The following is a 25,285-nucleotide window of genomic DNA, read 5'->3' as shown; positions in this document are numbered from 1 at the left end:
GCAAAAAAAAGCTAGGGGTGTGGCCTGTTCCTCTTAAGCATGGAGGCGGAGGGGGGAGGGGCAGGAGGGCCCAGAGAGGAAAGGCTGCGTTCCGAACTCCCTCCCAGCCCGCCCCTTCTCCCAGAGTCCCCACCCCCTGAGCGCAGACTCACGGGGTGGGAGGAGCTTCCCCTGCGAGGGCCCCGCCTCTGCTTTGAATATTGATAAGGTGAGCGTCGGCGTAGCCCTCCTTCCATTGAATGAGGCTGTGTCGCGTGGCCCGGCGTCGGCGTGACGGTTGGACGCGGGTGCGGCACTGCGGGTCCCGATTGCTGCAGCCGCTTGTCAGTGTGATGAAGATTGGCACCCAGGTAAGCTGTCACTCAACCGCTCCGCCGCCGCCGCCGCCGCCGCCGCCGCTCTCCGCCGTCCCTATCAATCACACCGGCCTCCCCGCCGCCGCCCCACTGCTGCCGCCCAGGCCGTTCGTGGGGAGAAGAGATGCCACTAAGCCGCGCCCAAGGGCATGGAGCAGGGACGGGGCAGGGGAGGGGGCCGCGTTTGAATGCAGGAGGGACCGGAAAGGCGGGGGGAAGAGGAGGCCGAGGGAGGCGGCCCACCCTGCAGTCTGGAAAGGGTTTCCACGGTGTTGGTGTCCATACGTGAGACTAGGAAGGAGGAAATTTCTGGAAGGAGCCGCCGCGCTGGGCCCCGCTGCGAGGCGCGCGCTCCTAAACCGTCCCTGGTGGAGCACTGCGCGCGCTCCTGCACGGGGCGGGGACAAGGGGGAGGCGGCCGGCAGGGGAGGGGGCATGGGGAGGCGCGCTGGGCCGCGCCGCGGGGTGTGGAGCTCGGCGGGGGGGAGCCGGGGAGGGCGGAGGAGGGGACGAGGCAGCCGGGGTGGAAGCGGGCGGCCGCTGGTCGCCGCCTGCAGTCGCGCGGCCTTCGGCGGCTCAGCTGAGGGGTGCCCGGGCCCGGGGTGGGGGGGAGAGTCTTCTTGAAGGTGTTGGGGAGCAGAGCCGTTTAAAGGGACCGGTGGGGCGCTTTGCTCCATCCCCGCTACTTCCACCGACCCAGACTGGTGCAGCTTTTTCGGCTTTGGGGTTTTGGGGGCGCGGGGGAGAAGGAGGCTGGAGGACGGCGAGGGCAGCGGGGAGAAGAGAGGTTGTATAATGGTGGAAGGAAGAGTTGAAGATGGCGGCTCCTCCTGCTCTCAGGATGGGGGCAGGGAAATCCCTGGAAGAAGGAGTAGGGGGTGGGAAGCACCTCCCTGGCTGGGTGCGCCTGTTTGGGGTGGACTTCCCCACCCCACCCCCCTTCAGCTGTGGTAGTGGTTGCAAGCGAGAGTCGTATCTGGCAAGCAGCAGGCTTTCCGATCCTGGCCGTGGGACAGAGTTCAATTTCGTTTGGCTTTTCTGTGGCCTTCCCCCCCATTGAGCTTAAGCCACTGACTTCCACGTGCGCTGTCGTGGGATGTGCAGTTTCTTCCCATCTCTAAAACTTGGAACTGGATGGGAAGCTGGAGACCAGAATGCCGTTAATCACTACAATAATGAAAATATACCAAGCCCTTGAAGAATCGACCATAAACATGAACACTTGCTTCATGATATTTTCTCCCTATTTCCCAAATACTGTTTTTTTAACCGAGTCAGATCATTAAAAACAAAGAATAATTTTTTAAAGATCTGTACCTCGTGTCTTACACAAGTTAAAATGTACAATAGACCCCCCTTTAAGGCTTAGATCTTGGAATCCAGGGAATGTCACTCACTAGTCAATGGAAGCATAGAAGGCCTGAGAGGAAGGTTAATAGATCTTTAGTTATGATTCCAAATAGAATTTGGCAATTTTCGTCATCCTTATAAGGCTGACTCAGTTAAACATTTCAGAACCTGCCATTCAATAATAATAGCTGACATTCGCATACATTTTGTAAAGTTTGTGAAGTACTTTGTTTGGTTCTTAGACCTTATAACAACTCTGAACTAGGCACTTACGGGTATTTGTATCCCCTTTTTACAGGTCAGAAAACTGAACTCAGAGAGGTATAAGTGACTTGAGTTGCCCCTTAGTGCTAATAAATATGGCAGATAGGATTTTTTAAACCTTGAGTCTTCCTGACGCCAAGTTTAGCACTCTTTGGACATTTGTCTTTTCCAACCTTTCCAAGGCCAGACCCTCCACATTTGCCCTCAGAATCAGCATCCTTTTCTTCTTCAGCTGAATCTGGTCCCATTGTCATCCTTTAGCTCTCTAGTACTCACCTTACCTATTGATCTCTTTTCTACTCATTACAAACCTGCTAGCTTCAACTCTTATCTTTAACTCCTCTCTGGACTATATCAACCCTGCAAACTGTTAATCCTTTTTAACTTCTTGAAAAATCCGAACTCACTTACGCGCTGCCTTCACTTGAAGTCTTCTCACGTCTCAGTTTGTTAGTATCTCGTTCCCTAACTTGTCCATTCAACAGAAACTTAAAAGTCACAATCTTTTAATTTTGTGAATAATTTTATTGATGTCTTTTGTTTTAAAATTTGTTTACTGTATCCTTTCCCTCTCAGTGGCCTCCCTTACAGAGTAAGGATGGGGACTGCACTTACGATTCTCTCTACCACTGCAGGTTCTCATCTTTTCAGCAACTTAATATTAGTGAGTTGTGACTTTAATGAAAGAGAAGAAAGGAAAAAAATTTGTAAAACTAGGTATCATATCAAAAAGATTGGATATAAGCAGTATTCCACACTCATGGTCCCCTCCTTTGCTAAAATGTAAAAAAAAAAAAAATAGGAAAGGTGTCTTTACATAGGTGTTATTTGATAGCCAGGCTTGGTCGATTGTTCTTTCCGTTTCTATTGTCTTTGTTTATGTTGTTTTCCTGGTTCTTTCCATCCTTTTTTGAGAAGCAGCAGCTGTACTTTGCATCAGCTAGTGACTTCTAAATTTGCAAAATATGATGACACTATGTTGGTTCTTATCCTTCTCCAACTTCTTTACAGAGTTTGACACTGTTGACTATTATCTCCTCTTGGATACTATCTCCTCTCTAGGTTTTTGAGATGGTGTGTTCTCTGTCTCTGTGTCTTTCTTTTACTCTCCCTCTCTCTCCTCCCCACTATTGTTTTCTAATTTCATATGTTTGTCCTCCATAGCATTTCATAGGTTTCCCCCAAAACTGTATGCTAGGACTCTTTATATTTTTTCTGTTGGTGACCTCATTAGCTCCCATATATTCAATTATTTTTATAAAGAGGAGACCCAGATCTAGATTATGTAGCCCTTAGTCTTTTTTTCAAGCTCCAGGTCAGTCCTGTATTAACTCTCTGCTCCCAAACCGAATTTATCCTCCCCCACCCACCACCCTATCAAAAGCTTCTAAAGGTCTAGAACATTTATTGAGAAAGGGCTCTGGACAATTAACTTGATTATTGGTAACTTTTAAGAGTAGAGTTTCAATATAGTAGGGGTCAGATGTCTAGGTTTAGAGAAGGGAAGAAGTGGTTTGGAGGTTGAGAAAGGGGGTGACTCAGTTTGATGGTGAAAGGGAAGAAAACTGAGGAAAAGTAGAGGTTTTTAAAGCTTGGGTGTAGTTCTGAGCATATTAGTAGGAAACAGAAAGGGAAGGAGCTAGACTGTTCCCCTTTTCCTCTCAAAAAAAAAAGCTTATTTTAAAAATAATAGCTGGCACTCTCTATTATCACCTCGAAAAAAGGGAGTGCATCACTCTGTAATAAAGAAAAACCAAAACTGGCCATGTTTGACGGAATATACCTCATTCTTGTAGTCTACCATTTTTTTTGAAAGGTAGTTCACTGTTATAGAATACATTTTTTAAAAATTGGTGTGATGTCTTCCTTCAAGTAGGTAATTTGATGTTTTTTATTCTCAACTTAAGAACCACCAAATCAGAAGAAAAGAAAAAAAGAGCATGTACATGAAACTATGAATCTTTTAAGTACAGTTTGCTTTTTCTTTTAATTATATAATAAATTCAACATGTAACTTTTCAAGCTGTTTTGCTTGGCTGTATTTCATTCTGGCTTTCCTTCTGTTCTCTTCAATGAATTAAAAAAGTTTGAATAGTCCTTATTTATTTATTTATTTATTTGAGGTAGGGAAAGAGGCAACCTTTACAACTGTCCTCCCCCCATGGAAAAAGAAAAAATAATTCATGTAACAAACAAGTCCAGCAAAATAAATCCCCACATTGACCATGTCAGAAGATGACTTTCATTCTTCCACCTTGAAACTATTGCCTTTGTCAAGGAAGTGGGTAGCATGCTTCATTATCTGTTCTCAGGAATCATGGTTGATCATTGCATTGATCAGAGAACTTACGTCTTTCAAATGTGTTTTTCTCTACAGTATTGTTATTATATAAATATATTCTTTTAATTCTGCTCATTTCACTCTGCATCAGCTAATATGAGTCTTGTTGGATTTCTCTGAAATTGTTATTTTTGTCTTTGTTTTCTATGGCACGTTAATATTCCATTATATTCAGATACCTTAATTTGTCAAGTAGATAATTTGAGGTAGAAGACAGCGATTGATTGGCTTTAACAATTCTTTTTTTTTCTTCCTTAGAGAACTCAGCAAGTCACCGAAAAACAAACAACTATTTCATTTACTCTTCATGAGTTATTGAAATGCCACATATTGATGTTGCATGTAAAGTTAAAGAGCAATAACTAGTAATATTGTCTTTGTAGCTATTATTAACCCTAAATTGATTTTAAGTGCATTTATTTTATACAAACATGCTTTAATTTATCTTCATATTGAAAATCAAGGGGGGAAAATTATGCCTCGAGCCTTTGGAATTCCTTGATCCACATAAATCTTTAAGTTAAATAATCCATGGAAGTGGCCCTAAAAATTTCTAGATCATACATTAATTGTACATCAAAGGTGTGTAAGATGCATATACACACATAGATACATATATGTGTATTTGTATGTGTGTTTACATATAACAGCATTTATGAATTGTTTGCCATTTTAATATGGGTGTGCTCCAAAACAATTACAGTAGCGAGATCACCGATCACAGATCACTATAATAGATATAATATTAATGGAAAAGTTTGAAATATTGTGAGAATTAACACAATGTGACAGACATGATGTGAGCACATACTGTTGGATTAATGGCACCAGTAGACTTATTTGATGCAGGGTTGCCACAAACCTTCAATTTGTAAAAAACACAATTTCTGCAAAGTGCAATAAAATAAGGTATGCCTATAGTATTGTGAGAAAATGTTTTATAAGAATGAAGTTTTTTTAGGTGTGCTCTTTCACTTAAAGGTGACAAATAAGGTTTTTTTCGAGCATATTTAGACAGGATTTGCATGTTGTCTTTTTTTAATTGTGTAATTAAGAAAGTGTCAGAAAAAATGTGCTGTTAAACACATTAGTAATGTGATCTTGTGGTAGAAGCATTGATTTTGGAAGAAGGGACACAGTTTTAGTTCTAGGTTCTGTTTTTCCCACAAGTATTTATTTTAGGTCCTTAAAATGTCTAGGAACTGGGTTAAGCTTGGGGAATTCAAAGAGAATCCATATAGTTCCTGTTCTTAAGTTGCTTAGATTTTCTTAAAATCAATTCCACTCACTTGGTATGAATTTCCCCCCCCCCCCCCCCCCAGTGTCCTCCTTAAAATGAAGATGAGAAGCAGTTAATAAGGATATTTCAAGCAAAAAATAATGCATGATTTAAATTATGTGCTCATTTTAATCTGCCTTCTATATGGATTTAAATACATTAGGGTATAAATGAATTGTAGATTTTGGTTCTGCCCTTTAAATGTTTGCATAAATTAATAGTTTTTTTCAAACTACAGATGCCAGAAAATTGGTATATTTTTAATTTTCCCAAAGTACAGGAATTGGGCATCAATACTTTGTTTACCCAGATGTCATTTAATTGTTATTCTCATCTCTTTGGAATGAAAGCAGATGCCTACAAAATATATGTAATAAAATTCGCACTATATCTTGTAGAAAAGACTTCTCCCCAAGCTCTTAACTAGAAACTGTTTACTATTATTTTACACAAAATTCTGATAATTTTAGTTGTCCGGTTTTTTAGATGAGACAGATTAGTTGGGGTCAAATGTGCATACTGCAGTAAGAAGTGACTGTTGGCAACTTGACAGATGAAAAAGCAGATCAGAGAGCAGAGAATATTAGATAGCTGGACCTGGAGTCCTCTTACACTTATTGTCTGTGTGACGACTGGCAAGTCTCTTAATTTCTTGGAGCCTTAGTTTTCTTGCCTGTAAAATGAACAGGTTGGACAAGTTATCCTTTTGGTCTTTTAGCTCTAAATCTGTGATCCTGTAATGACTGTAAAGACATAGCAAAAGCCCAGTAGTTAAAAGCCTGGAGAAAGCAGAAAGACCACCCAGATGGAGGTCACCTGAGGATCAGCTCCTAACAGCAAATAGTCTTGCCCTCTTCTTTGGTACTGAAAACTGCTCTGGTACAGGTCTTCATCACTTCATGCTTGGACTATTGCAGTAGACTGCTGGTTGGTCTCCTTGACACAAATCTGTCAAAGTGTTATTCCCAAAGTAGAAGTCTGACCATGTCACTTTACTATTCAGTGACGACTTGCCACTTCCAAGATCAAATATGAAATCCTTTGTTTGGCATTCAGAGACTCATAAATTGACCACCCCACCACCACCTGACCATTTCTGTTTTTTTACCCTCCATTATGAATTCTGTAATTCTGTTACACTTTTCTCCTTGTTCCTCCAATAAGACACCACTTCTGACTGCATTTTTCTCTAGCTGTTTTCCATATCTTGGAATGTTTTTCCTCCTCAGCTCTACCTCCTGGATTCCCTGGTTTCTTTCAAGTTCTAACTAAAATGATACCTTTTATAGGAAGCCTTTCCTGAATCCCATTAATTCTAGAGACTTCCCTCTGATGATTATTTCTGCTTTATCTAGTATGTAACTTTTTTGCGTGTAGTTGTTTGCACATTGTCTCCATGAAATTGTGAACTGCTTTAAAGGCAGGGACTATGCTACAAAGTGGATACTTGTATCTTGTGCCGTCTCGTCTACCTCATGACCCCATATAGGATTTTCTTGGCAAAGATACTGGAGTAGTTTGCCACTGCCTTCTTCAGCTCATTTTACAGATGAGGAAACGGGGTCACACAGCTAATAAGTGCCTGAAGCCAGATTTGAATTCAGGAAGATGAGTCCAGACTGGGCATTCTATCCATTTACCATTTGGCTACCCCCCAGTAGATACTTAATAGATGTTTATTATCTCTGACCTAAATAGCAACTCTCCAAGTGCCCGAGGAGCTTCTTTGGGCAGTGGTAAGGATCTTTTTTGTGATTTAAGCTGAATCAGACAATTTTTCTGGGTCAGCTGACCCTTCCCCAGCAGACAGGTGTTTCTTTAGTCCTGTTGACTCTGAGCTGCCAACCTTGACTGATCTCAGGCTTCAGCCCCTACCAGAGCAGGGATCCCTGCTGATCTCGCTCCACTTCAATTCCTGAGATCCTCTAGCTCTTTAGGTTCTGGAACTTCCAGGAATTCCTTTGCCTCCCAGAGAATGAATAGAACTCTTCACCTTACTCCAAATTGGTTTATATGCCAAGGTCTGGTTAAATAAATATGGTATCATAATTATGCACAATGACTGAAGTTGGTCACTCTGTATCAGGTAAAATAACAGCATTGAGACTTGTCCTTATGTATTGAAATCTAAGCGATCATAAGGTGTGCCTCTTGTCCCTTTCCTTCCCTAGCTAAACCCACTGATGACTGCTAGCCTGGGAGAATTTACCATGACTAGGGGTGACTTCTTTCTTTGCTTCTTGACTCTGTGTGGTTTGGATGAGATGGGAGTCAGCTCTGTGTCTTCCTCTGACCTAGGATCATTTGCTCCACCACCATCTCCTAATGTTTTCCAAGCTTTACAGCCTTCCTTCCTATGTTACTTGCAGTATTTGAGCACTGTCATCTTGTACCCTTAGAAATTCTAGGCCTTTCTATCTTCCCCTGCAGCTGAATTTTTTGTGTGTTGTCACCTTCATTTTGAATGTGAGCACCTTGAGAAGCATGGAGTTTCTTGATTTTTCTTAATGTTTCACACAAAGCATAGCATACCTTTAGCATTGGAAAACATGAGAATAGTAGAATGGAAGTTAGGTTTGTAGTCAGGATATGTGTTCAGACCCTAGTTCTAATATCTCTGACCATGGGCAAGTCACTTAACCTTTCTGACCTGTTTCCCATCTGTAAAAACTAAGATAATTATATTTGTATATCTTACTTCATGGACTTTTGTGGAAGGTCTTGTATAATAAATGTGGGTTGCTATTTACTGTGGTGTAAGGGGAAACAGCTCTACCAGCCTCAGAGAGTTATATTGCACCACATAATTGTTATACTTACGTATGACCCCAATTTCTCAAAAATAAAAAAACTTAAATATTCAGTATGCTTCATTTAACAAAGTATACAAGTTGAGAACAATTTTTTGATAAACTTTTGTTACTCTATTTGGAGAATTCACCAAGAGTGCACAAATGAAGCATTAGTGTAGTAGAAAATAGGAATGAATTTGTACTCAAACCTGAATTTGGAATTCTAGCTCTGCCATTTATCAGCTGATCTTGACAAAATCATTTAACTCCTCAAGTGCTGAAGCTTGTTTCCTACCAGTAGAATAATGATAACAGTGTTCTTGGACTGTCTCCTCCCCACATTTATAAAGCTCACATGTGAGAAGTGCTTTATAATTGTATTGTTATATACGGTTTAGGAGAGTGAGTCAAGATTGTAAATTCTTTGGATTAGTTAAAAATTGAGTCTTCTCTCTTTGGTTTTCTGAGAGAAGGAATTGTTCTTCTTTGACCCAACCTGATTAGGCCTTTGAGCACTAGTAACTATGAAAGGATAGTTATTTACATATTCAAATTAAATATTCTCTGTGCTCTGGGTGATCTAATCACTGAAATCTGCTTGCTAAGTAGTAGGCTGGGCAAACTACCGCGGATTGTTGAAATCTGGATTTAACTAGTTAACATTTAATTACAGGATCTGAGAGACACCGCTTTTACTTCTAGGTTGGAGAAGGCATAAATTTGATTCAGAAAAATACATGACATTTCTCTTATTTTAATTTTTTGGATAGAATTAATGTTAGAATAGGGAACATTGGTTCTATTGTGTGTATTTTGGCAAATGAATTGAATATGTGTAGCCTTAATATATAAAATTAAGTTATTTGGTTCATAAAGGTCTTTTCCAGCCCTAAGGTCTGTGATTTTTGAGGTTCATTTTGATGTCACTTTTAGAAATTAGTAAAACTTTATTTTAAAAGTATATTCATGGTTAACTTGGTTGCTGCTTAGTGCGGAAATATAGTAAAATGTTATAATTGCTAATAGATATTCAAGTAGTGCTTACTAATAAACTGAAATGGATTTGTGATCTCATTGTTGCCAGTATTCTTAACAGTGTTGAAGATCACTATCCAACTGTACCTGTTTATCTTATGCAACTCTTGGGGGAGTCCTCCTATGGCAAACTTGCCAAGAATGAGTCCACCGAATGGACTAAAGATATTCCTCACTCTTGATGTTTGTTACCTCATGCTTTGAGCAGCTTGATGGTGCAATGAGTGAAGTGCAGACCCTGGAATTAGTAAGACTCATTTTCCTGAGTTCAGATCTGGCTGTGTGACCCTGGACAAGTCATTTAACTCTTATTTTGCCTACCTTTCCTCATGTATAAAATGGGCTGGAAAGGCAGTGGAAGACCATTCCAGTATCTTTTCAAGAAAAGACCTGAATGAGGTCATGAAAAGTCAGACACAACTGGAAAATGACTGAACAAAACCTCTAGCTTTTCCCATTTTGTTAGCCTATCTTTTTATTACGATTTTTACGGTATTTTTAATTTCTTTTTTGTGACATATAACAGCCTGCTTATGTCCACTGTGTACCTTTCCATTGCCATTGGAGTGATTTTTTATTTCAATTTTTCAAAGATTCTAGCATTCCATGACACTCAGCTGTACAACATTAGAAGAATAGAGCATTTTATTGCAGGAAGAAGTTTTGGTGACAATATTAAGAACTTTGTACTTTCCCCAAGGCACTCCAGCCTTATTTTCTCCTATTTTAATTCTGGGCCCAGTTTATTGAGGATACACAGTATCTGTCCAAGATAAATATGTGGTTTCTGATCCCACTGTGTTAGAACTGTGCTCTCCAGTTACCAACAATATCTTAACTGATCAGGACTTTTTCTTTTCAGTCACCCTGCTTGGAGCCTTTGATACTTTTGGCACCACACCTATTTGTCACTTCATTGTGTTTTTTTTAAGTAATGTGTCTTAATAGATAAAATGTAACCAGATTGAAGAGAAAATAGACTGATGCTATTGAAGCAGAAGCACGACGGAGAGAGTTTAAGTAGATAAAATACAGAGTAGCCCAAACCCAAAAGATACAGCCTCTCTCTGTAAACTTACATATACATATGTAGCTTTTATATGCATACATAAATTTTTACTTATGTATAAATTAATTGGTATTCACAAGTACTGATAGAAAAGACTTGTGTTTGTTTTGTATGAATACTTTAGCTTCAGATAGAAGGAAAACTTATCAGCTGAGATCTTTATTACATGCAAAATATATAATTTTCTTGAGAAAATTAGATAATTTTAAATAACAATAACTGTATCTGTGATCAAAAGGGTTGATTCAGTTGTATACATTTGCTTATAAAATTTACACTTCAGAACTTGGTCTTATGAACAGGAATGCTTAATATATTTGTTTTGTGATAGTACATTGAAGCAAGCATTTGAATCTGAAAATCTTAATATGTCTTAGCTACTGGTGAATTTATGGTTTATTAAACAAGAAAATAAAAAATTTGTTACTGTTCATAACATTGGTGTCAAATGAAGTTTTCTGTTGTAGTTAAGACAACATAACAGTCTTGATTAGTGAAAAGTTATAAGTAACAATCTCATCGGTCACACCACATTTTTGAGAACTCTTGAGTAACAATCTCAACCACTGCTTAACCCATAATATGATTGATATTTATGTTGCAGATTGATATTACAGAGGATTTTTGTCAAAAATAGTTTTTGTGTAAAATCTGTTATATAAAATGGTAATGTAATTCAGTTAACGCTAATAGATTGTTTTCAAAAGGAGTGACAATTTTTTTGTTAAAAAAAAGAGGTAGGCATTGCTAAATAATAAAACCATTGAATGATTATGGCTGTCATTCAGGAACATCACATATTTTTGGACTTGAGACGAGTAGTACAATGTTATCCAAGAAACAGAAGCCTCTAGAAGACCTATGGGACATCCCTCTTCAAGTTGGACTCTGCACTTGATCGTTTCCATGACAATGAAGAGACTGCTGTTAGAGAGCATATGTCCTCTCTTATCAATGATATTAGTGATCACAGGGTCATTGAATAAACTAATCTGTTAAATTTTTCAAGGAATCTTCAAGTCTGAAATTTAACTACATACTGTTTTCTTGATCTTAATCTATAGTTAGGATTTTTAAAAATTAAAATATGGTAACATACTGGATGTAGGGAGGATATGTAAATAAGAGTGTATCAGTATAACCACAGGATCTCTGAGCTAGAAAGTCAAATGTAGAATTTTATATTTTATTAAATTTTGGGGAGGGGAGGAAGGAATTTTAAAGCTGTGATGTAAGTTATTTCATAGTGTCCTAGAGCTAGAAGGTTCTTTAAGAGGTCATTAGGTCTAGTCCCATATTTCCATACAAGTGAAATATCTATAAACCAGCTTGACTGATTATTCCCTTCTTAAAGAGATAAAGATGATGTATTTTCCCTTGATTACTTTTTTTTTGTACAATTAAACTTCTCAACTGTCTTCCTCCTTCCCTCCTCACCTCATACTAGGCAAGACAAACATTTCACACACACACACATGCACACACACACATACATCCACACATATATGTTTGTGTGTATATATATGTTATATATATATATATATATATATATATATATATATATAGAACCATTTTATGCATACTTAATCACTTATTTCTCTAGAGGTGGATAGCATCTTCCTTCACAGGTCCTTTGTAGTTTATTTGAGTATTATTAATACTCAGAATAACTCAGTTGTTCAGTTATTCTTCGAATAATAGTGCTTTTCCTCTATACAACTGTTCTCTTTGTTCTGCTCATTTCACTCCACTATTCCATACAAGTCATTTCGTGTTTTTCTAAAATCAGTCTGCTCATCATTTCTTATAGCACAGTAGTATTCTATCATAATCATACAGTATAATTTGTTTAGACATTCCTCAATTGATGGACATCCACTCAATTTCCACTTTGCCACCACAAAGAGAGCTGCTGTAAATATTTTAGAATGTGTAAGTTCTTTTCCTTTTTCCCTGGTCACTTTGGGAAATAGACTCAGTTTTATAACTCTTTGGGCATGATTCCAGATTGTTCTCCAGAATGGTTGGATCAATTCACAGTTCCACCAATAGTGTATTAGTGTCCCTTAAATTTCATCTTACCGGATTTAGTGTAGTGTTTTAGTATGAGATACTCTTATCCAGTATACTCCACCAAACTTTGTCATCTACAAGTTTGATATGCATACTCTTACCTAAGTCACTGATAAAAATCTTAATATAAGGGTTAAACAAATTCTTGTGGAAACGAGAACTAGACTTGCTCTACCTAGCTGCAGAGGGCAGAAATAATAATGTGATAGAATTACAGAGGAAAATTAAGTTTTAAAATAAAGAGAGGAAAATCCAAATAAACTATCCAAAAGTTGAATGAACTATTTTGGGTGAAGGCTGAATGACCACTTGGTGATATTAGAGAAGTCATTCTTGGTCAGGTATAGGTTGTACTATAGTTTTTTTGTGTCATTGACAATATTATTCTTGAAATGTATCTTCATTTTGATTTGAAATTCATTTGGGCTGTTGCAAGAGACTTATTTATTTGATTCAAAATTTTGTTTGGTGTAAATTGAAATAAAGACTACTGGTACACATTATTGTGTTGTATAGTATTTTTGTAGCAAGACATGCTCTATCTCACTTTGCTTAAAGTGTTAAGTTATTTTAAGTACTGGGGGAAACCCCAGTTTGTTTTTTTTAATTTGTTACGATCAGCATTCACTGGCAAAGCACACAAATGAAAACTAAAGAAAAATGGTTTTGTAAATGATGGAGAATGAAACTGTAAACTTCCATTCTTTTTATCTATTATTAATACATTTGAAAGAATGAATGTATTGACTTTACATCATTTGGTTCTTTATGTTTTTGTGTACCCTTTATTTTTATCTGACTTTATCTGACTTTCATACATATAATTTATATAATTGTAATGTAGTATGGGCTGTCTTCCACATGTAGCATGGGGATATCATGTGCCTTGACATGAGGCAGAATAGACATCTCTGGCCTTTTCTCCTCACCCCACTCCCACCCCCTTCTCCAAAGGGGACTGTTTCCTTGCCAGAAAAAGCAGGTGATTAAGGTCAGAAACTTGCCACTCTATTCTCTTCCGAGACAGGGGTTACTAGGTTAGAATTATAACCATCTGTTCTCTTAAATATTGTAGTCTAAGTCAGGTGTGTGGTTTCCTTGTCAAACTAACTTCTGATTGCTGTTTTATTCATGGAGGAAGGAGGACCTCAAGCTTTATATCCAGGGATCATCTCCCCTCACAAATACAGGCTCCACAATGAACACATGACAGATAGCAAAGAAATCCATTTATCCAAGTTGAATATAAAAAATGGAAATCAGAGAAAGTATTATACATAAGAGAATTTGTACCAGACAATACAGAGTGAAGGATCTTTGCCATTGAGAGCAAGGCAATAGCTCAAGTGAGTCCTAGATCTTACTCAAGGGGAAGTTCCCCACAGTCTGTAGTGTAGCAGGCAGGGGACAGGGTCGTGATGGAGTCCATTAGTTTCTTCTCAGAGTCTTTTCCTTCAGCAACATTAAGGGGGGCTGATATTTTCTTGCTGGAAGCCTTAAGCACCTGAAATGACTACAGAATCTTAGGAAACTGAAGGGACTCTAAGGAGAGTGGGAAGAAGCTCTACAAGGAAGAATACTGAAGAGCCTCTCCTTTTCCTGTTCTCACCAATTCTCTGACTCTCCCCTTGAGGGTCATAAAGAGAGTTCCATACCAATGGTCTTTGGGACTCAGGTTACCATAGTGAAGTGTATCACTTCATCTATATCTCCCCATAATTGTAATTTGACCTTTCTTATGGTAATATCTGTTATATTTATGTGCTATTTGTTTAGCCATTCTTCAAAAAATGAGTTGAATGGGATGTTTTTAAGTTTTTTGTCATAATCATGTTGCTTAGAATTATTTTTAATAGATAATTTTTTTCCCATGCTTAAGTTATATTTATGAATTTTGGGGGGAAATATATCTGGACCACACTTTGTGAACTTATCTCACAATAACTTATTGACTCACAACAATTTATTGACATCAAGACTGACCTGTAGTAAAAGGGATATGACAAGATTATGACAAGATTTGCCTGTTTATTGGGTCTTAGTCCTGAGAGAATTTGCTCAGGGGGTTGGAAGGTGGTATTAGGTTAGTGACCTGTGAATATTATAATTGATGCAGTTTTGTCCATATACCTTAGTTTTAGGTAATGGAATTTCCATTGCTGTATGAATGTACCATCACAGGTAAAACATATAAGCATATAAGGTATATTTGATTTTGTATGATGTATTTGGTACTTTGTCATTATATCCTGTGAATTCACTAATCACCTTTGGCTTTTTTGGTCCATACTTCTCCCTTTACCTGTTTGTTCCCTGTTGAATAATCTGGAGGGGAATGGGGTGTGGTGGGTAAAGTCTGAATATCCTTCACCATTCTGTTGGCTTAGTAGTGTCCTTTGTATGTGGGAAGACCTAGCTGAGGTATATTGCTGGGGTTGGGGAAGTGGAGCAAAGGTCTTCAGTTTCAGCTTCATATGCATCTAAAGTACTTCAGCTATAGGTGTTTTCTTTAGGCCTATTATGCTACGGTTAGCTCCAGAGTAGGGATATAGCTCTTCTAAGCCGGTCCTGTTAGCCAAAGGCTAAAGTGCTTATCTTACTGATGACTTTTGTTGGACTTGCTCCCAGTAACACATCCCAGTCAGGTCTCTCTCATTTTTGTCATGTGCTCACACATTTCTATGTGGCTGATACAGGTCTGCTTGTTTTTTGTTACAGCCATCCCTGTCAAGGAAATGATTGTGGATTGCTTTTTTTTCCTTAGTGTCCAGAGGAGGTCTGACATTCAGATTCTGAGTACACTGGCACTTTCACAACCCATATTTATTATCAGGTATCTCACAAATCTTGGTGCAGGGATTTAGGCATCCTCTTATCTTATAGAGTAAGTTCCAGGAGGTGGACCTGGTGTAGGTCACCAAGCAATTAAAAAGTACCCAGTACTTGCCAGTGATAAACATTGATTGCTCATCCAGATGAATGGTGAAGGTCCTCAAAATAATGACATATGAAGATTGAAGAAATTGCCCAGAGAAGATTTGTGGAGAAATAATAACTGACTCTTGGCCTTAAAGGGCGGAATTAGGAACAATAATTGTGCAGTGTTAGAGAAACAGATTTAGCTTAAAGTAGGGATCTTAACCAGGGATCTATGGATAGATTTCAGGAGGTCTGTGACCACAGAAAGGGGAAAAATTACATTTTAATTTTTTACTAACCTTTAATTTCCTTTGTAATCCAATGTGTTATATTTTATGCATTTAAAAACCTTATTCTTAGAAGGGGTACATAGGTTTGGCCAGCCTGTTAGCAGGGTCCTTGACACAAAAAAAGGTTAAGAATCTTTACAGAGAGTAGTAGCATGAGATAATATTGAAATGTTAGGTGTAGAGGTATTTACATGTTAGGGCAGAGCATTTATATAGCTTTTTAAGGTTTGCAAAGCACTGTGTGTATGTTATCTCATTTGAGCATTTGATTGGGTAGCTGGTGGTATAGTGAATAGAATGCTGGACTTGGAGTGGGGAAGACTGGAGTTCAAATTCAGCCTCAGACACTTACTAGCTTTGTGATCCCTGGCAAGTCACTTAATCTCCCTCAGACTCTGTTTTCTCATCTGGAAAAAAAAGGGGGGGAGGGGACTATAATAGCACCTACTTCACAAGGTTGTTGTGAAGGAACCTGGGTTCAAGTTCTGCCACTGATGATATTGACAATGTGAACCTGGGAAAGCAACTTAGCCTCTCAGTGCTCTAGGCAGCTTTCTGACTATAGGTTAAGGAAGGTGGTGCCTATGTGAGATGTTAGAGAGATTTTCCTTACTCAGGAGTTCATTATCAAAATGAAATCACAAGTCTAGTCCTTAATGCCATAAACTTTAAAGCAGTATATATAAATGTCATTTATCATCATTGATGAATTTGGTTCTCTATTCTAGGGACAATTCTGAAAGAATCTAGAAATTTAACCCTTTTAAGTGTCAAATCTTTACAGTTCTAGTTGGCTTTTTTCAAAATTGTGTATCTCTGAATCCAAAAGCATAGTATGCTGATGATAATATATCTTTTAATTAATTAGGGTCATCAAGGGCATAGTACTTTTGTATTGTACTATTCATGTAACTGACAATTCAGATTAGATAGATAGCTCAGTGGATAGCGTACTGGGCCTGGAATCAGGCAGACCTCAGTTCAAATACAGCCTCAGACACTTATTAGCTGAATGACCTTGGGCAAGTCCCTTAACTCCGTTAGCTTCAGTTTTCTCATCTGTAAAATGAGTTGGAGAAGGAAATGGCAAATCACTCCAGTATCTTTGGCAAGAAAATTCCAAAATATTCGGACAGGACTGAAAAACAACCAAACAACAACAATAAATTATATTATTGACATAACTGACAATGCAGATTAGATAGTATGGAATATTAAGTCCTTATTCTATATGTAAAATGAGTATAATAATACTATACTACCTAATCCACAAGGTTGTAAAGAAATTAATGTAAAGTCAGCTGCTTTTAAAATTATAGGGCAGAAGAGGCATTGATCTTAGGACCTGTCTTAGAACTTAATTTCTTGAAAAAGCCCCTGATGAAAAAAAAAGAAAAGAAAAAGCCTCTGATGTCCAGCTTACTTTTTTGGTCATTTGACTCTTTCATTAATGTTATAGGGATAGCATTGTGAAAATAATGTTTTTTGAAACTAATTATTGAATCAAAGGCTGAAATGGCGTTCTTCCCAAATAAAAATATAGAAGCAACAACAAACTTCCCAATTTGTTTCTGTTTCCTTCAATTTGTCAGTAGCACCCGAAAACCATCTAATTTGTTATAAGATCTCTTATAAGATCTTACATATATTGTAACTTCTGTTATAACCATCACTAATACATTGAACTGCATTCTTATTAGCTTTTATACACTCTCTAATTGGCAGTGTTGTAAATAGGGGGTAAAGAAAAATATTTACATTTCAAGAATTACTACTAGCATATTTTGAGGTGGACTTACTTCAGAAACCTATAGAATTTTACAATTGGAAGAAAATATCAAAGCAAACATGATACTAAGACACAATTTTCTCCAGCTTTCTCTCCCTTAATGTTTGGCTTTGCTTATGCCTGGAATTTTTTTCTGCCTTAAAAATTGGAACATTAATGTTAAAATGACATTAAAATCCTGTTTATTGTTCAACGTTTTCCCATGAAATCTCAACTGGAATTAAGTTGATAGATTATCTCAGTGAGATTATACTGAAGGCATGTAAAGGTGATGAAAATTAGTCAAAAAGGATTTTTTCCACACACACCCCCATATGTGGGTGTGGGTGTGAGTGTATGTATGTGTGTGATTTTGTACTATTTTACTTATAGGTAAATGTATGATAACTTTAGAAAATTTTGTCTACTTGCGGTTAAGAAAAGATTTTCTTTTATGGGAACCCATGTCATTAGCTTTTGTAAAAACAGTCATTTTCCTCCTTACACTGCATAAACCCAAGCATACTTGAGTCACTGGTGATCAACACTGGAACATTACTTGTAGAATAAATAAGTTTTCTGTGAAAACTAAAAACTTTTTTTCCTGCAGTTTCATGATTTATTAACTTTTTTTTATTAGATATTTAAAAGAGAGGTCCAATGCTATGTCTCATTTGAAACAGGGAACCATAAATGAGAAAATGAGCATGCATTATAAGCTTCTCTATCAATTACGTTTATTTGTTTCAAATGATGTTTTATTGATGTCTTCTGCTTTTGTATCTGTAATTTCCTTCCTACTTGGCCAATGAGCCCTCCCTTGTAACAAAGAAAAAAGGTTAAGCAAAACCGATTGATCTAACAGAATGTATGCAGCACCCTGAAAACATATCCTGAAAAGAATTTCTCAAAATCCTTTGCATTTTCCTTTAGAATTGGGCAAAAATTACACTTGCTCTTTTTCCTTCAAGCTGTTGTTATATATTGAGGTTTAGATATGCTAATTAATCTGTATAATGGTACTTAATACAATCACAGAGTTATTTGAGTTAGAAGGAACCTCAGGACCCGAAAAAGAATCCCTGCTACAGACAGAGTCATAGGAATTGAGTGGAGCAGAAAGCTAGATAGTACACTGTGCTCTTCACCATAGTAGTGTTAATATTGATTTGATTGTTAAAGCGGGGAATGGATATGTTGATTTCTTGATCCTGCTTTAGGGTCAGGGCCATAGTTTGTGGAGTTCTAAGTCTTAAATTATATGGTAGCATGTTGCATATTTAAGGTACTCCTCTAATCCTCAACTAGGTGAGGTCTTCCCTAAGGCTTAAAGTATTATCATGTCCAGGGTGGGTGGATTGGAGTCTTTGAACCTGAACTGACTGTGTATGGAAGGGAAGGAATGACAGAAAAGCAGATGGCTATCCTTTGGTCCTGCCTGTTAAATAGACAGAGTCTTGGCACCTGGCTTGAAATTCCCAAAGGCAGATATCATATTGCCAGATCACGAGTCTAAAGATAGCTAATATCAAAGTAAACTGTACTCCTCAAAAATACAGCAAATACAAATAGCAAGGTGCTGATCTGTACTAAAACTACTAAAAGGTGAGTCAAAAATAAAAGTCTGTAGGGGTCTTGCACTGTGTGGGGAAGAGAGTGCTATGACCAATTCAAATGAATATCCCAGACCACTTTGCAAATATATCTATACCTGTGGTTAAAGTGGGTACATCAGGCTTTTATGTTTTAATGGCAGTAAAAGTTGTTCAGATCCCTTGTATTCATCAAACAATGCTCTACTATTTTTTTGGCTTGGATTCTTGAGTAGACTTCTCTCTTGGGAAGGGTATTGCTGACCAATTGATGAAAGTATTCTAATCTATGTATCACTTCTATTTCTTATTGTAAAATAGTAAGTTGATATTGTGGTGTAAAAAAAGATAGATTTCATATCATCCCTTAGGGGGATGTCTTTTCTCCAGGCTGACCATCCCTAATATTTCTTATATAGCATGAACTTGAGACCTTTTACTTTCCAGGTTGCCCTCCCTTGGACAAACCTCTACCTTATAAATTCATTTTATAAGATGTGGTGACCAAAATTGAGCATGCTACTTGAGAATGTGGTTTGGCCCTGACAGAGTTCAGTGGGACTGTAATTCTTAGATGCTTTTCTTTTCTCAATATAAACCAAGATCATATTGGCCTTCTGGGTTGCCATGTCACATGATTGAGCTGACAGTTTACTAACCTCTCTTCTTTCTGCTTTTTTTTAGGCAGACTGCCATTTAGCTATGACTCCCTTATCTTGTTATTTATACAGTTAATTTTTTTGAATTCTATTAATTTTTATCTTAGCATCATAGATTTAGAGCTATAAGAGACCTTGGAATTAAGTGCAACCCTCTCATTTTACAAATGAGGAAACTGACAATTTTCTAGTGTGTCAATCTTTTTGAGTGATGACTGGAATCTAGTATATTAGCTATTCCTTTCATATTTGTGCCATCTGTAAATGTAATAAGTAGGTAGCATTATGCAGTGCATGAGACACTGGACTTTGAGTCAGAGAACCTTGGTTTAGATACTGGTCTTGTTACTACCTACTTCCTGAGTGACTTTGGGCAGTCAATCAACAAGCATTTATTAAACACCTGTTTGCAGTCACTTTTTTAGATATGAGGAACACAAAGATGAAATTTAAAGTTTTGTTTTTTTGCTAGGATCTTGAGAGTCTGTTGGGTAAGACATTCACAAACACATATATACCAAACTAACTTTTATTCTGTCTGTCTATATATATGGTGTGTGTGTGTGTGTGTGTGTGTGAGTGACAGAGAGAGAGAGAGAGAGAGAGAGCTCCTAAGATGTTGTGTTTGTCCTTCGTTCTCGAAGAGGACCATGACATCAAGATGATGACATGACTTGCAGTTGACTTTGATTTAAGTGGGGGAGGGCTGTGCAAGGTCACCAATCTCACTTTCTTCTCCTGAGCCATCTGGATCCAATGGCCTGGTATTCATCAGGATGACTGGAGATGGCCCAGGATTCAATGTGAGACCCTGGCCCTTTCAGGCTAAGGTCTTATAGCATTTTCACTTTGAGTGAGATACACCAATTCAAAGAATGGGCTTCTTTAAGTAATTGCTCAGGGATGGCCCCTTTAATAAAAAAAAAAAAATCAAACTGAGATGAGAGGACCCTCAGGGTTCCTGGGTAAAAGAGAAACAATTACTATTTAGTATCCTAAGATGTGGAGGTAAAGAGGAACTACATTCGGGGAACTGAGAACATCTGATGCAAATGATGCTCATTTGTGAGGAGCAGCAAGGAGGCCAGTTTGGTTGGACCTAAGAGGGCAAAATAACCTTTCTTGGACTTGGTTTTCTTGTTAGGTACAGTGGGTGGACTGGGTAATCCTTTAAGTCCCTGTAAGCTCTAAATCTCTGATCTTACTGTTGAATATATGGCCTTATCCAAGTCATTGCTTAAAAATAGCACAGAATCAAATGATAGAGTAGAAGAAAGAAGTTCAATGAGCTCCTCTCCCCACCCCAAACACTTCTAGAAAATACGGCAGACTGAATCCTGATGGGAAAGTCCAAGAAAAAGTAGAAGTGAATAATTTTTCTAGCCCAGGTTAGCATATGGAGACAAACTGGAGATGGAGTCTATCCAGAAGCACACCACACAAGGTATTCCAGTTCAGCGGGAGGCTGTGTTCCAAGGCAAGAAGAGGTCCCAGAGCCATATGGGCACCCTGACCTTATGAGGGAACAGGTGGTAACTGACAGCTTTGTTGTTCACTATCCAGTTCTCAGTCACAGATCTAGGTGCCAATGGCTTAGGGCTATTAGTAAGGAGTGGTAGGAAACCCTGGGCTGTGAACTGATAGAGGAGTGAGCTCAGAATCCCAGGAGCTGAGAGAGCTCTCAGATCCAACATCTAGCCAAGAAGAGAGCCTGCTGAGGAATATCCAGGGAAACAGTTCTGTTACTCTGAACCAGCAGAGCTTCCCAGCTGACTGATAGTGGCTGACTCTAGCAGTGGTCAGCCTCCTGTTGCTCAGACCCAATCCCAGTCCAGGAAGTAGCAGAGCTCAGACAAGGGAAGCAGTGATCTGTTAAGGCCCTGGGTCAGACCAGTTTGGGACCACTGAGAGCTTGTAGGCCCCCAGCCTCAGCTGTACCTGAAAGCCTTCAATAACACAACACTTAATACCCCAAGAAAGCAGGAACAGGACCAATTCAGCATTTCTCTCCAAAAATATGTGGAACTTGGCCCTAATATAAATTCAAGAAGTAGACTGGAAAGATGAGCAAAATAAAAATAGGAATCCTACCATAAAAAGTTATTATGGTGACAGGGAGAATCAAGATGCAAACCCTGACAAAGAAAATTACTCCAAAGCAGCACCTCAAAGAAAAACAAAGCTTGGATGTAAATTTCTCTGGAATTCCTCACAGGATGACACAAGAGTTAAAAAGAAGTAAAAAAATATATATATATGTATATATACATATATATACATACACACACATTTATTTATAAATGAAATGAGAGTGCTAAGAGAAAAATGGAAAAGAAATGAAAGCTGTATAAGAAAGAAATTGGAAAGGGAATTAACAACTTGGCACAAGAGATAAAAAACCTTGCAAAAAAACTCCCTGAAAATTAGAGTGGACCAAATAGAAGCAAATGATTCCATGAGACAATAAGAAATATTATAGCAAAGTTTAAAAAAAAAAAAGACTTTTAAAAGTTCAAGAAAATGTATGATGGCTAAGAAAAGCTTAGCTGAACTGGAGAACAGAAAGGAGAAAAAAAATTAAGAATCATTAGACTACTTGAAAGCTATTACCAAAAAAAAAAAAAGAAAGAGTGAGAGAGAGTCTAGAAATCCTACTTCAAGATATCTTAAACCTGACCAATCTCTTAGAACGAAAGGCAAAGTGGAAATGAATTCCACTGGGCACTGCTGGAAATCCCCAAATGAAAATTTACAGAGCTTCCAGATCAAAAAAAAAAAATTACTGCAAGCAGCCAAAAAGAAAGAATGTAGGTATTGAGGAGTGACATGACCACAAATGTTGGTGTCATCGTAACTGAAATTTCAGTTTAGTTTTATTCTTTTTGTTTAGATTATAGTCAATGAATATATTGTTTTCCTGGTTTTACTTATTTTACTGTTCATCATCCTATTCCCATGCTTCTCATACTTCTCTGTTTTCTTCACATTCATTACATTTATGTAACACAATTTGTTTTACTTTGTTTTGAGTTCTTGACTACTATGAATGCTATTCTAAATATTTTGGTATCTGTGAGTTCTTTCTTTATATTTGGATCAAAGAGTATTAACATTTTTGTCACTTTCTTTGCATAATTCCATATTGCTTTCTGGAATGATTAGGCCTCTTCTTAGCTCTTTGGTTATTCACCCTCATTCATTCCCTATGTCTAGTCACTTGTCAGGTCTTATATATTCCACCTCTTCAACATGTCTTGTAACTGTCATCTCTCTGTAATACAACCACACTGTCTATAACACATAAAGCCTATTTTCTTTTGCTTAATTTACTGAAAATTTACTAATTGGAGGTTCTACTTCCATTCTTTCTTCTCTAAACCTTCGTCTACATAGGCTCAAGATTGATATTCCTAAATCATAAGTCAGATCTGCCACTCCCATTGCTCCAGGTTCAGTAGTTCCCCCTTTGCATCTAGTATAAAACACAAGTTTTCCATTTAAGTTTAAAGACCATTACAATTCCACTTCTTTGACCTAAGTACACTATACAAACATAAAAATGAGACAGTCTTTGCCCCTAGCTTTAGCTTATATTCTTTTGGGAGAAAACATGTACACAGAAAGGCATACACCAAAAAATGTTCAAAGTAATAAAAGGGGAAGATACTAGTAACTGGGGGGATGAAGACAGATTTTCTTTCAGAAATGGCACTTAAGCTGAACTTTTTGGGGGAGGGGGAAGTTATCAAGCATTTATTTTTTTCCCTCTCCCATCTGCCTGTGGGATATGGGAAAGATACACTACATCAAACCCTTAAAACAATATAGTTGTGCAAAAACAAGTTCCCATGTTGTCTGGTTTCTCTCATGAGACATGTAATTATCGACCTTCTGAAATCAGTCAGCAAACATTCATCAAATACCTATTATGTACCAGGCACTGTGCTAAGTAAGAGCTAGGTGTACAAAGAAAGGCAAAAAACAGGTCCTGCTTTTGAAGAGCTCACCATCTACTAGAGGAGTTAATATGCAAGCAAATATATACAGACAGGAGCATAAATTGGGAATACTCTCAGAGGAAAGGCACTAAGATTATGGAGGACTGGGAAAGATTTCTTCCAAAGGGTGAGATGTTAGCTAAGACTTGAAGGGAGATAGGGAATCCAAGTGGCAGATATGAGGAGAGAGTTCTAGGCATAAAGGTCTGCCATTTTGATCAGGAGCAGAAAGTGGAATGTTTTGTGCTAGGAACAGTAAGGAGAATAACTCATTGGATCACAGAGTACCTAGGGTAGAGGAAAGGTAGGAGAAGGGTAAGGTGTAAGAAGACTGAAAAGGTGGGAAAGAACCAAGTTGTGAAGGGAATGCCAAATATAGGATTTTAGATTTGATCCTGGAGATTATAGGGAGCCACTGGAGTGCATTAAATAAGGAGGTGACATGATATTGAGAGCTGAGTGGAAGACGGGCTGGAGTGGGGAGAGACTTAAAGCAGGGAACTAAGTCATCAGGTGAAATGAGTAGGGACTGGACCAGGGTTTTGGCAGTGTTAGAGGACAGAAGGAAGTACGTACAAGATTTTATGAAGGTAGAAATGACAACTGATTGGATAACGGTGGAGTGGGGGGGGGGAGGGAGGAGTTGAAGATTATGCCTAGGTTGTCATCCTATGGGACTAGGAGGCTTGTGGCATCCTTGATGATAATAAGGAAATTCAAAAGAAAGAAGGGTTTAGGGAAAAAGATAATGAGTTTAGCTTTGGATATGTTGAATTTAAAATGTTTATGGCACATCTTGTTCAAGATGTCTTATAGGCAGTTGGAAAAACAAGACTAGAGGTGGGAGAGAAGTTAGGGCTGGACAGAGACCTGAGAATCATAAGCATAGAGATGATCATTGAATCCATGGGAGCTGATGAGAGAGCTAATGAATAAAAAGAAGAGAGCCCTGGGGTGGAGGGTGGAAGGGAGTGGGATGGGGTAAGAGATATCCATACTTAGTGAGTATAAGAGGAAACCCAGCAAAGAAAACCAAGAAATGGTTATATAGGTAGGAGGAAAACCACAAGAGAATAGTGTCTCAAAAACTCAGAGGGAAGAGGATGATCAATGGTGTCAAAGGCTTCAGAGAGGTCAAGAAGAATGAGGATTAAAGAAAAGGCCTTTCAATTTGGCAAATTAGAAATGTTAGTAATTTGGAGAGAGCAATTTTTGGCTAAATGATGTGGTAGAAAACCAGAAGTGAAGGCATCTTTTCAAGCAGTTTAACCACAAAAGAGAGGAGAGAGATGGGACAGTAGCTAGCAGAGCTACAGGATCAAGTGACAGTTAGTTTTGAGGGTAGAGGAGACAGGCATATTTGGAGACAGTAGGGAGTGCTTATAGACATGAAGAGAGTGAACATTACTGAGAATGTAGGGATGATAGAGTGGGCAGTCTGCTAGAGAGGATAGAATCAAGTGGACTCCCTTGTGTATATAAAGGAGTTTGCCTTAAGAA

At 38.2% G+C, this 25,285-nt stretch overlaps 1 protein-coding gene across 6 annotated transcripts in view; it reads left to right on the top strand.

The window, feature by feature from the left end:
- The first annotated feature begins 248 nt into the window (after window positions 1–248).
- The window catches only part of PKNOX1 (PBX/knotted 1 homeobox 1), a 171,982-nt gene continuing 146,945 nt past the window's right edge, over window positions 249–25,285 (top strand). For 5 of the 6 annotated variants that reach the window (XM_072614857.1, XM_072614853.1, XM_072614852.1 and 2 more), the window contains exon 1: window positions 249–350. The gene's annotated coding sequence lies outside the window, so the exon portion shown is untranslated. The remainder of the gene's footprint in view (window positions 351–25,285) is intronic. The other variant, XM_072614851.1, reaches the window with a different exon arrangement.

This window comes from Notamacropus eugenii, chromosome 5 (assembly GCF_028372415.1).
Source record: "Notamacropus eugenii isolate mMacEug1 chromosome 5, mMacEug1.pri_v2, whole genome shotgun sequence".
Taxonomy (NCBI): Eukaryota; Metazoa; Chordata; class Mammalia; order Diprotodontia; family Macropodidae; genus Notamacropus; species Notamacropus eugenii.
Note: the sequence above shows the minus strand (reverse complement) of the source record. Positions and strands in the feature narration are given on the sequence as shown.